Source organism: Taeniopygia guttata, chromosome 8, assembly GCF_048771995.1.
Source record: "Taeniopygia guttata chromosome 8, bTaeGut7.mat, whole genome shotgun sequence".
Lineage (NCBI taxonomy): Eukaryota > Metazoa > Chordata > Aves > Passeriformes > Estrildidae > Taeniopygia > Taeniopygia guttata.
Window position 1 is genome coordinate 26092028 of NC_133033.1, and position 14329 is coordinate 26106356.

Consider the following 14329-nt stretch of genomic DNA (forward strand, 5'->3'; position numbering starts at 1 on the left):
CACCTTGCACTATCCCAAGTTGCTCCAAGCCCTGTCCAGCCTGGCCTTGGGCACTTCCAGGGATCCAGGGGCAGCCGCAGCTTCTCTGGGCACCCTTTGCAAAGGCCTGCCCACCCTCACAGGGAACAATTCCTTCCCAATATCCCACCTAACCCTGCCCTCCTGAACTGGAATGTTCACCATTTTTTCCCTCTGGTAATTTCCCAGTTTAAACTGGAGCTACTTGAACATTTCAGCTGTTTTAAAAATTGTCTTCCAACAGCTCATCTCTGGATTTCTTCTTTTGCCTCCTAAACTGTGTGACTTCTCCTGTGTTTTACTCTGCATTAGAAAGGGGGAAATTATTGAATTCTAGCTATGGTGGGAGGAAAACCTTTTTCCCACATAGCCCAATACTTTCACATCACTGTACTTGACACTAAACATAGGGTTGCACATATTCCATGTGCAAGAGCCACTTCATTTTCAATAGGCCCTCTATCCTGATTTTAGAAGGGAATTCTGTGGTGAGTGTGCCATTATCACACTTTAATAGACACCAATAAAATGATGGTCTTGGATTTTTTTTTTAATTATTTTCCACTAATCTTTATCATTTTTAGTTATTTATTTTAAAAATTCTAGCCTGTGGCGATGCCGCCTACAACTCTCCAGCTGTGCATGATGTGAAAACACACTTTTGTAAAGCCATGGCACGAGCACTGCTTTCCTTTGCAGTGATTGATTCGTCAGTGTGAGAAACTGTGGCACAGCTCTGTCACCACACCCCGCACACGCTCCTGCCCCAGCCGGTCCCAGCTGCTTCCAGGTAATCAATTTCAAGAATGTCAGTGAGGCTTACCATAATTTTAGATACTCTAATAGACTTAGATGAACACCATAGAAACATCTTTGTAGATATTTAATAGATATTTTATTTTGTTTGCAGTCTCACCATGTGTATAGCATTAAATTCTGTTCATACCATTCCTTCATTCTGAAGCAAGAACTGGAGCTTTGGGAGTCTGGGCAATAGTGTTTTCCTAATATTGTTCCTCAAGTAAACTGTTAGATTACCTTTTCCTTAGTTGACATATATGAAACAAAATTTTTAATCCACATCTTGTCTATTAAGCTAGAAGTAGCAAAAACCTGAATTTTTCTTCTATTAGCAATTTAGACTTTGGAATAAAAATATTCTAGTTCCATGTTTGGTGCCATGTAATAATTTCTGCAGTGTTCCTTTGCCTTCATCTACTTTTTACTGTCCTCAGGTGTCCACTGCCCCAGAAAAGATTGGTTTATAAATTTTTTTTTTTTTTTACCTCATACATTTCCTTACCTGGAATTGAAACCAGCTGGGTTCTTTTGTCTGACAGTCTGCAGCTGCTTTCTCTGTTTCAGTGTGTGCCATAAAGCTGCCCTGTTACAACAGAGGAGATATTTTTGTGTATGAAGGAAGTGGAGTGGAGCCACAGCATTTAGGATGGAATTCTCCAAAGAAATGAAAGTGAGATTGCAGCCAATAGCAAGAAAGTTTCAGAAACCAAGATAGAAAGGAGAAATACTTTTTTATTTCAACCAAGATTAAATTATTGATACATCTGACAGTAAGATTTCACAGGGTTTGCAGAAACCAAAATTTTCCCAAATCCTCCATGATCAAAAGTGGTTGTATTAATGAATTCCAGTTAATTTTTTTTCCTAAAATACTCAAAAATTACAAGCTTTCATAAATTGATTTATGGTGGGTTGGCTCACAAGTGTGTCATTCACATGTCATGTTTGGAGAAAAGGTCAGAAATAACACTCCTGATTAAACTTCCTACAAAAATATATTGCCTTTTCAGATGGTGTTTTTTCTTTCATCTGAAATACATTTATAAAGTAAATTCTTCTAAACAAAAAATAGTTTTTCTGCTTTAAACTTCTGTGTCAGTGCAATTAAAGTCATGTGCTGGCATCAGCAATTTCATATGTGAGCATCACATGAATGCATTCTTATTTCTCAGTTAACACTTGACTTTTATTGCCAGTTATGGCTGCAGTACAAAACTTGTTTGAAAAACACTCCCCTAGAAAATCTTGCACTAGAAGCCTGCAGTAATAAGTGAAGTTTGATGAAGTTTGGGTGGATTGACTTTGATTGAGCCCTCACCCAGCCGGTCTCTCATTTCCCCTCCTCAGAGGGAGAGAAAATAGAATGAAAAATCTCATGGGTCAAGACAAAAGACCAGAAAATCATTTACCAATGATACTCATGGGCAAAACTTGGCACTTGGGAGAATTAATTCAATTTATTCCTATTTGAAAGAGACTTGGAGGATGAGAACAAAAGACAAAAATGAAATCTCCCCGTGCTAGAAGTTTCTCTTTGCTCCTCCTTCCTTCTCACACTTATCCCCTGCTCCAGACCAGGGTGTTTCATGTAGTCCTTCAAAAGCCATTCCAGCAAGGAATCTTCTACAGACTGCAGTCCTCCAAGAATAATTTGCTCTTGTGTGGGCTCCCTGTGGGTCGCAGCTCCTACAGGAAATATTCCTCTTCTCCCACATATTGTTTTCCAGCCTCTCCATATTTTAGCTTGGTTCTAACAGATGATTATGATATCAACTATTTATCATTTCATGTATTCCACAGTAATAAAATATAACCTATAAACAGTTCATTGTCAGTGTCATATGTTCTTTTCAGAACATGTCTGGGAAGAGATTCTGCTGCAACTGGTGAAATTCCATCTTTAAACCAGAAGTGCACTTGTCCAGTTCAATGCAACAAAAATTTGTTGCTGTGGGATGTCACATCTTTTTCTGAATAAAAATGTTAATACAGATATCCTTGAAACCCCATTCTCAAAGGGAGTGTGCTGATTTTAATACTGCCAACTTCTGAAGTTTAAGTACAAAGCAAATGCAAAAAAATATTTTGATCACTTTATGTTTATATATTTTTGTGTGCTTGTATTATGTTTTATATGTTTGTGTTATGTTTGCATATGTTTTGCATGTTTGTATTATGTTTGTATATTTATGTATGTATATTTTATTCACTTTATGTTTGTTCCGTTCTTATATTCATTCCAATTAATTACCTTTTGGACATCATGTGAAGAAATTTCTGGAGCTCACTCAGTTTGACCATTCTGAATATCTTTATAAATACAAATATAGGAAATATAAGTATTTCCTATGACTTTTCAAACATAATAATCATTATATCGATCTCTTAAGCATACTCCAAGCTTTTTATTTTTACAGAAAATGAAGAAGTGGTATGTTAGAAGATCATTGAAAGTAGTCAAACCTTCCTAAAGTGTTTGGAAGCTGGTGATAAAAAGCATATCTAAAAAAGATAATTGCGCTATATTGAAAAAACATGCCTTGTGAATTCTTGCTGCTGTTCCTCCGAGTTCCTCTGGGGCTTTTTTTTTTTTTTTTTTTGTGTCAAGAAGTAGAAAACACTATTTTTTTTTTTTTTTTTTTTTTTTTGTGGTTACTTCATGTTTTTACAAAGATTTTCTTAGGAATAGCAGATGATTCATTACCAGCTTTTCCTACTCTAAAATTGAGCGATATCTCTTCACAGTCACATGTGAGGACACACCGTGGCTTCTTTAACTGGATTGCAGGCACAGCAGATTAATGAACTTCTTGTTAGTAGTCGAAATGCTGTCCTCACAATACCAGCTGGATGTCTACTGGAATCAATTTGAGTCCCGTTTGTGAGAGCTGGAGTTCAGCGAACGATTCGTGTCCTCTACAGGAACCTTTAAAGAGGGTGATTGATCAGCTGCATCAGGTGATGGGTTTGTTTTTATTGCACAGTTTTGTTAGGTCAGAAACTTAGATAGTAAAGGCAGAAGACTTAGGAAATAAATGGTTTAAAACCTCATTGAAATGAAAATAGGTTTCTAGGCTTTTTATTTCACCTAATAAACAATGCCTCTGACAATCTTCTTCCTTGTTCTGCATAAATTGTAGTGCTATATAATTTCATCAAATCAAACTCACAGGCATAGGGTCATTTATGCAAGAACTCAGTCTTCTGTTTCCTCGGTAACAGACTCATCAAGAGATGAAATATGGCCACCCACTTTCTTATCCTCTGTTATTTTTTCTCATGTTAATCCACATAATTAATTAGTTTCTATCTCCTCCTCATATTTCCCTCTTTACATTTAGTTGCTTTGTTTGGTTGGATGGTAAACATTTTATTTATTCCATCATTTGTACACAAAATAGAACAAGTATTTAGAAAATTTAGGACTTGAAAAATTAACATACTAAAGAATGCACGTAACCTACCTGACAAATTAACATATTAAAGAATGCAGGTAACCTACAGGTGGACCTTTTCACTCTGAGAGAAGGAAGAAATATATCTTTGCAAACTTGTACAGCTCTGCAGATAAATTGAGCAAATCAAGAAGATTGGAAATGTGGGGGTTTTTTTTTATTATTTCTTCTTTTAGATCAATATATAGAATCTAGAACTATTATTTCTATAATCAAATTTCAATTAATGTTTGCTTTTGAAAATTATTGTAAACTAAATTCAGCAGTAATACTCTGTGTCAAGTGTAAGTGTTTCTATTGCATGAAAAAATTATTCATCCATCACATCTAGATAAAGATACATTTGCTATGGTCTAGCAAACAAATGTAATTGTCAAATGTACTGTATTCTGTCTCTGGGTGTTGAAATTTTTGAACAAGATGATGCAACCTCTATTTTAGAAATATCCCTAAAGGTTCTCATTTGCTATTTTTTGTTCCTGACCAACACCAAGCAGAGAACACCAACTTGCGGTCATTTCATGGCTCTTATTCTCACAACAGTCTCTGATTCATTTCTTTTTGGCTGACTTCACCAGGCCATGGCAATTGTTCCATCACAGAATCTGCTAAAAGCTCTAAAGCTCTATGATAAAGCCTGGATCATGCTTGTTGTGTATCCTCTTCCTAGAATTCATAGTTACAATAGTTGCAATTCATCACAGAATGATACCAAATTAAGCTCTGTTCAGTGTTCCATTGGGATATTTTCTTACCACTTCAATGCTGGAGAATGAGGTGCAGCTACATCAGTTATGGAACACACCGATGAACGAGGCCACTTGGTTTCCTCTGCTTTCTCAAGCCTTTTCACTTTGGGGTGTAATCCAATTATTTTAAATGCAAGCACATTGATTGCAAGTACAAAAAGCCCAAATGGTGTTCTCTAAATCTCTTTGAAGAGACTGACTCACCCAAATTACATTCAGCTTTAGAAGAGAAAAGATGTTCAGAACATTTGCTCATACTGCTTTTGATAAATATAGTTAATTATACAATTTTGCTGGGCATTGAAACACCTTCATTAAAACCCAGGAAGAAGAGAACAGTCAAAGAAACCACCCTCTCCCAAAGACTTATTTGCAATATAAATATTCTTTCAGAATGAATAAGGACTAAAATCAGAAGTTTCAAAGAGTACAAAAGGACTGCATCAAGACTCCCCCAAAAGAGAAACCAAAGTTTGATTATGAGATATGATTTTATCTCTAAGTGCATATGAAAATAATTTCTATTTCATTACATCATTTTTACATATAATCCAGCCCATGCTTATAGACATTTAATTTATCACAAGAGTTAATATTTTTCCCCCTTGAAATAAAACAAGGGTTGTAAATTTTTCTCTATCTTCTCTGAAACAAGAAAATTTGTCTTAGGAAGACACAAGTAGCAGTGTCAGGGCAATACCTGGTTTAAATGACATCTTGAATATCCTTGGGAGCTTCTTAGTGCATCTGTCTTGCAGAGTCAGCATTCAGAATTCACACACTTTGATCAGTGTGTGACAGTTTGTCATGCATTACAGACTATTATTTGTCCTAATTAAGACTTTATAATGTATTCTTAAAACTGTTCTTCTCCTAGCTCTCCATCTTTGCAAGGTTTGTGTTTGCTCAAAAGAAAAAGACATAAACTTTATATGTGAGACAGAAGATGCAAATGTCAAGATTTTTCTCTCATCTTTTCTGGAATATGAATGCCAACTGCTCCTTTGGAATTTTCTTAAGCCTCCCAAGCATCAGCAGTTTCTGCATCCTTCCTTTGAATAATTTAAGTTTTAGCTATTTGTTGTGCGAAAATTTTTGTCCTAGGATTTCATCTGTATGACTATCAGCCCTAGCATCTGTTAGAAGTTCTCTTTGTATCATTGATGAAACCCTCTGTAACTTAGGAAAGCTTTTCAAAACTGTACACTGATCTTTAATACTAATATACCTGTATATATCACCTAATAAATTAAATAATTATCTAATATATTAATATTACAAGAGCTAGGGATCCTAAATGCTGAGTCAGAATTTCATACAATTCTATATGGCCAGCTTTTTTTAACCATTTCGAGCCAATCTCACATTTCATTCAGGAGAGAGCAAATTGGCTTTTGATGACCTGAGTTCAATACCTGTTAAAAATAATTAGCAGCTTAAAAGTAAAATAGGATGAGTGAAACTGTATAAGTGTGTTGACACAGGAAGAATGTCACAGTTCTCTTTCTTAAGAACGTGAAGGGAAATCAAAAATGAAAACCCATAGGGACAGAAGAAAAATAGACTCCACTGCTTAAATGCTCTGAGGGTCCTCATAGGTCTGCAGAGAAAGTGGGACTTGAAGTGAAAAATACTTTGTTTTAAAATCTTCACTCATGAGTGATGCTTTTAGCATCACAGAGGATTTTTCTTCCCTGCTTTGCCTGGGGAGGCATTCTCTAAACTTGACAGGCTTTTTGGTGTTGTAGATATGTGCTTGGGAGTGTGGAGTTTTTTGACTTTTTGTCTCGTGATGTTTTCTGAGAGGTGACCTGGGAACAGTCTTACCCCAGATGTGGCTGTGGAGGCATCCTCCAAAGAGCATTGAGAGATTCTGCATGTGTGCAAAGTGAAGTTGCCCAGTAGGGCAGGGAGAAGGAGCTGACATCTTGAGAAAGAAAATGAAAAGGAAATGAAGCTTTGGATGCATCCTTGGGAGCTCCATTACACTGTGCTCTGCAAATTTAGCCGGGTGATTGTGGTACTGTACTGATGCAAACCACAACAGGTACTAATGAAAAAAAATTTGTTTGGTTCAAAACCTCTGTTGTCAGCTTTTAAATTGTTGCTGGTTGTTTATTATTATTATTGTTGTTATTATTTTCTTGTAGGTCCTTCAAGGGTTCACTAAAGGATCGTCCACTACCTTGTACCATTTCCTACCCATTTTTCTTTTTCTCCTTCTGTATTTCCTATTCATTGTGTCTATGTTTTAACCACTCAGCTTTGGAAATTAGTTCTGATTTAGCTGTGTTGAGAGAGAATAGGGACTATTTAGTGAACAGTTATGTGGAATTAGAGCTAGCAGTGTGATTGGCTATTTTTAAGGGCGCAGCCATTTGTTTCACTGAACGAAATATAACAGATACAGAAGTCAGTGAAATTATTTCCACTATGTCTCTGCTGTTGCTCATGTTCTTTAAGCATGTACTCAGTATTGTTAAGTTTACACCAGTTATGTTTTTTCAGTTGCCAAACAGTTTTTGTGTGTGCAGTAACTTCCCTATTTGAGCCCCCCCTCACTTCTGATTCATAGAGTGCAAGTGTCATTTGGTTTGCTACTGAAGGTGCTGAAACTCCGTGTAACAGTGAAAATATAGTCCAATCTCCTGCCTCCTAAACTTTTATGATGTTATTATTACCAGAATAATCACACTTAGAATACTGCCAATGAACTAGCATTGTACTCTCTACTGCAAGGTAACTGCTTAATTTCATTTTAGACTGACAGAATAACTTATAACAATCACACCACTTTTTGTACTAAATAGACATACTTTCCTTGGGAATATTTTTCATTTGTTGTAGCATTTGCCTTAGCATAACAAAGCACAGTTGTATTTGTATCCTTTCATGTCTTTTATGTGCTTTTCCACTGTTCCTTTGACATGATGCAAACTTTTGAGATCTCTCAGCAGGGAGGTCCACGGGCCAACCACATACTGCATAAAGCATAAACTGTTATTTGTTAGAAAATTGACTTTTGCTCAGGAAGATAGTTAACAGCTCAATGAAAACCTCATAACATAATTGCAAAGGTCGCAATTTTATGATTTTTACTCCAGGCACTATTTGATAACATTTCACATGGATTTAATACCATACAATCTTAGAAGGTAATGGAAGCAATTGCGTTGACCTCAGTGAAACTGAAGACTACCCAAACTGAAATGACTTCTGATGAGTCTAAAATACATACAGCCAAAATTCTGTTTGTTTAACACTGCATAATTTCCTTGTCAGGGTTTGTGATTAGAGCAATCTGATGTCAGATTAAATGAAAAAAGATCTCAAGGAGTTCACAGTAAGTATAAGTTGCTTTTGAAACTGTGACAATGGGGTGCTGGAGCAATGGAGCAGTGAGGAGTCCCCAGGAACAAAATTATATAAGTCCTTATTTTATTGACAATTAATTGTTCAAAGATATTTAAGCAGAAACTGTAATAGAGGATAAGGTAAAATAATAACTTGGCTGTTACTAATTTGATGAAAATATTACCTCATTTATTTTAATGCTAAAACCCACAATCCTAGGGATATTTGTATGTGTAAATGATCGCATAATGAACTGGACCAAGACCCCAACATGCACATTAGCCTTGTTATATAAGTGTGAGTGACCACTCACCTGTTTCTGCATCATTCTTTCTTTCTTATCTTTTTATATAAAAACCTGGACTTATTTCCCAAAAGGTGTGCCAGTTTGTTAGGATGCAGGATGGGAAGAAAATAGACATCTTGACTGAGTGTGTTGATTAGTTCTTGCCTACTGGGTGAAAGAACTTTGCTTTAGGGATGAGGCCATCCTCCATTCATTAGTAATTAGAGTTGCAACAAGTAAAGAAATGGCCAGAGCAGATGAAGTGAAGCAGGCAGAAAACTGGTACTGATTGACCAGGTTGTGATATTTTTGGTGTAGCTACAGAGCCAGCCAGAATCTCACTTACAATAGCTGCCAATGGAATAAACAGGAGAACCTCTCTTTCAGATGAGGGCCAGCCTCACCTTGAGTGCTGTGGGGAGTTTTGATTTCCACAATCTAAAGCTGTTAGAGAGAGACTCTAGAGGAGGGATAAGAAGGTGGTGAAGGCTTTGAGGGACCATGCAAGGAGTGGCTGAGGGGACTTTGCTTGTTCAGCTGTAGGACACTGAGGTCACACCTCACCAGGTGTCAGCAGAGGGGTAGCTCTGATCTCTTCTCGCTGTGACCATGGACAGGACCCGAGGGAATGGCTGGAGCTGTGTCAGGGAGGTTTATGTTGGATATCAGGGAAAGGTTCTTCCCTCAGAAGGTGGTCATGCACTGCCCAGGCTCCCCAGGGAATGGGCACAGCCCCGAGGCTGCCAGAGCTCCAGGAGGGTTTGAACACCACTCTCAGGTACAGGGTGGGATTGTTGGGGTGTCAGTGCAGGGCCAGGGGTTGGACTGGATCATCCTGGTGGGTCCCTTCCATCCCAGGATATTCTATCCTATGATGTGTTTTAAAATCCAGATTTCTGATGTTCCCTTCATTTATGTATAATAAGGTACCTGTACATGATATAATGATGATGCAGATTTCTCACCTTATGATGAGGATGCAAGTTGCTTACCTGACCAGATGGCAGTGTGGAATGCCCCTGGATTTGAGAAGTAATAACATTACTTCTGTTTATCCCACATGGTCAGCCTGAAAGCCCTCTTCTATCTACAGTTTCACTCTGCAGTTCTTTGATGAGCTGTTTGTGACAGAATTCATTATATGAGTAAGTTATCTCCCAAGAATCAAAACTGCTTTCTTTGCAAAGAAGACTTTCAGATATACAGCAGGTAAAATTTTGCAGACCTTTCTGCCCCTCCTGACAGTCTGGAACTGCCACTTAGAGAGATATAACCTCTTCCCATCTGTCTTAGGAAAATGTTCACTCTGAGCAACTTGAAATGATGTTCAAATTACATTTACCAAGACAGCTGATTCACTCTTGGTGCAGTAGGTGAAGAATTTCCCTTTAATACGAATAGATAGTGCTGTTTTCATCTGATTTTGTGTCAAAAGCTGCACTTTTATGTTTCCCTTTATTCTCATAGTTTGTGTCAGGTGTAACTGCCTCTCTGAACAAAATCTGCATAAATAAACCATAGATTTTAGAGAGCACATAAGAGAGGGCTGTGTGCTAATTATTGGTACTAGCCATCATGTGTTTGTTTAAGACCCAGAGACTCAGTTACCAAACCAAATCTGACAGAAAAAATGCTTAAAAAGTCAATTGCCTTGCCTTAGGAAGGCCTAGAATCACAGAGTATTTCTCAATATTAGATAGCAAAACTTTGGCCCTCGTGGCTATTTTAAGGGAAGATCATGAATCTAGAGAAAGAAAATTCTGCCATTTATCTTTGGTAAATCTTAAGCAGTAATTTGCAAAATAAGTCTAAAAGAGAATTACATCATTTGTGTAAGTAGCACTGCGAAAACAACTTAGATACCTGTTTTCTTGGCCAGGGTCTTTTCCTGTACAACCTCTGATAACATCAGAATGGCTAGAGGGATAACCAAGGAGAAAAGATAACTAAAATTAAGTTAACAATAATAAAACCAAACATTGCTTGTGAGAGTAAGAGGACAAGGTTTGTGGACTAATACATATAATCACTTTCTTGGTCTTCTTGCCTTAAATTACCTGTCCAAAATAGTAAATATAATGCTACATTAGATTTCTTTCTAATTGCAGTAAGTTTCCTACCAGCGACTTCAAAGAAACAGAATGAGAAGGCTAGGCTGTATTTATTTATCTGTAAATTGGGTAAAAAGTAAGAATAAATTAATTGCTGTGGAGTTAATGATATAGATATTTGTGATGTGCTTCAGGAAACGGCGGAAGTGTTCAATAAATGCCTGCATTACTATCACAGGAATATGCCTGGACTCCCTCTGTGAACACGGCATACAATTTGATAATATGTATATAAAATTATTAGAACAAGAATGGAAACAGATAATGGCTTTTCTTGTACGGCAATGAGAAGATTGAAATTAGAGATTCCGGCTGGCACTTGACTCAGGAAAATACCCCAAGAAATCAATGGTTTTATATGAGACAGGAGTTCTATAAAAGATGAATAGAGAAGATATTTTTTAGAAGATAGATGCTGTTTATCCTATCCTCTCTGGTTTGTAATAAATTTGTTCCTTATCACTTTCATTGCTAATTCTGATCCTTAAACTGGAACTGATAACAATACAAAGGGAAAAAAACAAAAGCCAGAGTGGAGAAGGTGATGGATACAGTTTGTGTGTGCATGCCTCAGACATGGAAACACAAATAGGGAATATGACAGAGCTGTAGACTATAGAGAGGAATTTCAAGTGTCCTGTTTGTGGAGGGGTCTTAAATATCCCACCTGGGGTAGAGGACCTTTTCCAGACAGATCACAAAGGTGTCCCCTCTGTACTAAAAATCTTTCTTTTTCAATGAAAGCAGTGCAGCATTTTCGTTGGCTGCATTCAGTGTGCAACTTTTCTGATTAATTGACAGGCCTAAATAAGGATATCAGTTAGAGGTACCCTTGATCTTCAGAAAGATATAGTTTAATTAGGAAAGATTATTTTTATGCAGCTATAGAAAAATTATAGATTTTGCTTTCTCATCAGCTAAAAACATAAACTATAAATTGCACAATCATTCGTTTTTCCTTATCTTTGAGTAATTCCTCAACTCTTTCCACAGCTGCAGGTGACCTTGAAATTGAATCATGTGCCTTTATCTGTATGCAGATTATAAATGTGAAGGGCAAAGATTAAAATATCAGCTGTAAGGAAATATCAACTTTAACATCAATAATTCCATATGTTTTCTTCATCCAGCAGGTATTTGGAAACTTTTCCCTACTACAACTTGATATATATGTCTCATCTTAAAATTACGAGGAAGCAGTTTCACCCTACTTATTCCAGTTTTGAAAAATAATGAGGAATTCAAGTCTCCACAGAAAAAAAAAAAAAAACCAAACAAAAACCACAAACAAACAAACAAAAAACCAAACAAACACAAAAACCCAAGGACACAAATATAGATAATTATTAGGTAAGCTCTTTCAAATACAAGGAAATAAAAAATTTAAAACTTTTCCAATATTTCTGAGTTTTACAGGACATAAATAACGATTGCATTTGCATAATGATTGCAAAAATTGTCATGGCTTGCTCACAAACATACACTTCTAATTGTTTCCTCTTTCAAGTGCACTCCATAGGATTTCCCCACACTGATCATTCATTCCACATGCAGTACTAGCATTTGTGTCATTGTGACACAATTTCCACATGCTGCTATTCATGATGTCTGTGTGAACACATTGATGCTCTGGAAGATATTTTATGTCTTTAAAATATTTATTCAGATTATGTAAAATAATCAAAATTCATGCAGCAGTTTTCTTTAATAATGATTGTATTTTTTAAAGGATATTTGTGGAGACAGAGCGTATTTAAACCAAGTTTTTATTGCTGTGGATTTGTACACAAAGAATCTTAGTGAAATAGCTTATCAGATAAGCTTCTGTCTGATGTATATAATTGCCAACACAACATTTTTCTACAGCATCAAAAATTAAAGCACAAAGAAAAACCTATTAAAAAGTTCTATAAATAAAAGATAACTTATTAGCAGTCATAATAAAAAAACTAAATAAAAAATAAAATTAATACTTATTGCTAATAACATAGTCATTTAAATTACATGGTGCTTTTCATTTTTAGTTCTACATTGGCATTCTAAAAAACCTCATTTTTACTGCCCTTTGGAAAACAGAGCACAGCAAACTCAAACCCATTTAATTCAGTTAAACCAGAGAAGATCCAAAATAGAAATTTAGTTTACTCAGTGCCTTGTATCACTGACCAGAATTCTGTCACCACTATTTACTATTCTTTTATTTACATAGGAAGGAAGGACAGAAAATATAGTCAAGAATCATATATACAAACTGTGATAAAGACAAAGGGAATCAAAAAACTCTATGGACATGAGGAAAGCATAAATATAAGAATGACAAAAGCTAATGTTTACTGCAAAAGGCTGGATAATAACAGAAATAAAGGAAAAGATGGGAGAGAATTGTTAAGGATCCAACCTGAACATGGAGTCAAGCAGTACTGTGGAAAAGATGGATGAAATTTTGACTTTTTAATGGACTTGAATTTTTATCACTCCTAAATCTCCCTAATGTCCTACACTGTATGAACTGCAGCCTAATAAGTACAGGGTTTTTGTCATTCCTGGGCTGCAGAAAACTGAGGAGAACAACAGAAGATGGGAATTGGCATTAGGGATTTTCTGGCTAACAGTTCTCGAGCTCTAGAACTGTGCCAGACTTGTTGCTGTGACCACTTCCCTATCCCAAGGAAACCACTCAGTATGAAGTACACAATCTGGAATTTTAAACTGTTAAAACTGTTTGAAACCTTTTAAACTGTTAGATTAGTTGAGTTTCCATAGATTTTTTTTTTTTTTGCTCTGTTATAATGGATTTTCCCACATTTTTCTTTTAATCAACTTTTGAGCATAGAGTAATATAAAATTGTGCCAATTAAAAAAAAAAAAAAAAAAAAAGAAGAAGAGATCCAGTTTTAAATAATGCACCTACTTAACAACTGTAATGGCAAATTCATATTTTTTCTGTGTTACAAGGTGACACTTCCAGTCTGTTTGGGCCTCGAGGTGTACCTACAGTGCTCAGCAATAGGCAATTGTAAAAAAAAATCCTTTATTCTGAGCAGTGTGAATCTAAGTTTCCCTCAGGCTGTAGGCTGAACACAATTTAATTGAATGGCACATGCATAGACCAGAATTGAATATGATTTTATATTTGAAAGAAAACATTTTAGTCTGGTATTTACCCATAGGTTAACAATTGGATTGTGTGCATGTATAGCCAGAGATATTTCGTTTTCCCTCTGAGAGTGATTAATGAAGAGCATTCCAAAACTAACAATGAAAGCAGAAGCAACATGCATTTATTAAGTGTCTGCATATTTAAGATCTGTACTTGGAATATGAAAGATTGTTCACTCACTTTGCAAAAAATATTATCCTTTTCTTCAAGGAACAACTTACAGATTTACATAAGTGTGCTGGATTTATTAAAATCCATATTTAAAACTACATATTTTATCCTGCAAAGATAAATTTTAAAGAAATCTCAATTTTTTTTCTTTAAGTATTCATGGAAATTTATGTTGATTAGTTAATGTTAATGTCTGGAGAATTTAAATGTGCCAATGCTTGCCA

At 36.0% G+C, this 14329-nt stretch overlaps 1 long non-coding RNA gene across 1 annotated transcript in view; it reads left to right on the plus strand.

Moving 5' to 3' along the window:
* Positions 1 to 3509: 3509 nt before the first annotated feature.
* Positions 3510 to 14329, plus strand: part of LOC140684662 (uncharacterized) — a 58092-nt gene continuing 47272 nt past the window's right edge. The window contains exon 1 of the long non-coding RNA XR_012057257.1: positions 3510 to 3777. This is a non-coding gene — a long non-coding RNA (uncharacterized lncRNA). The remainder of the gene's footprint in view (positions 3778 to 14329) is intronic.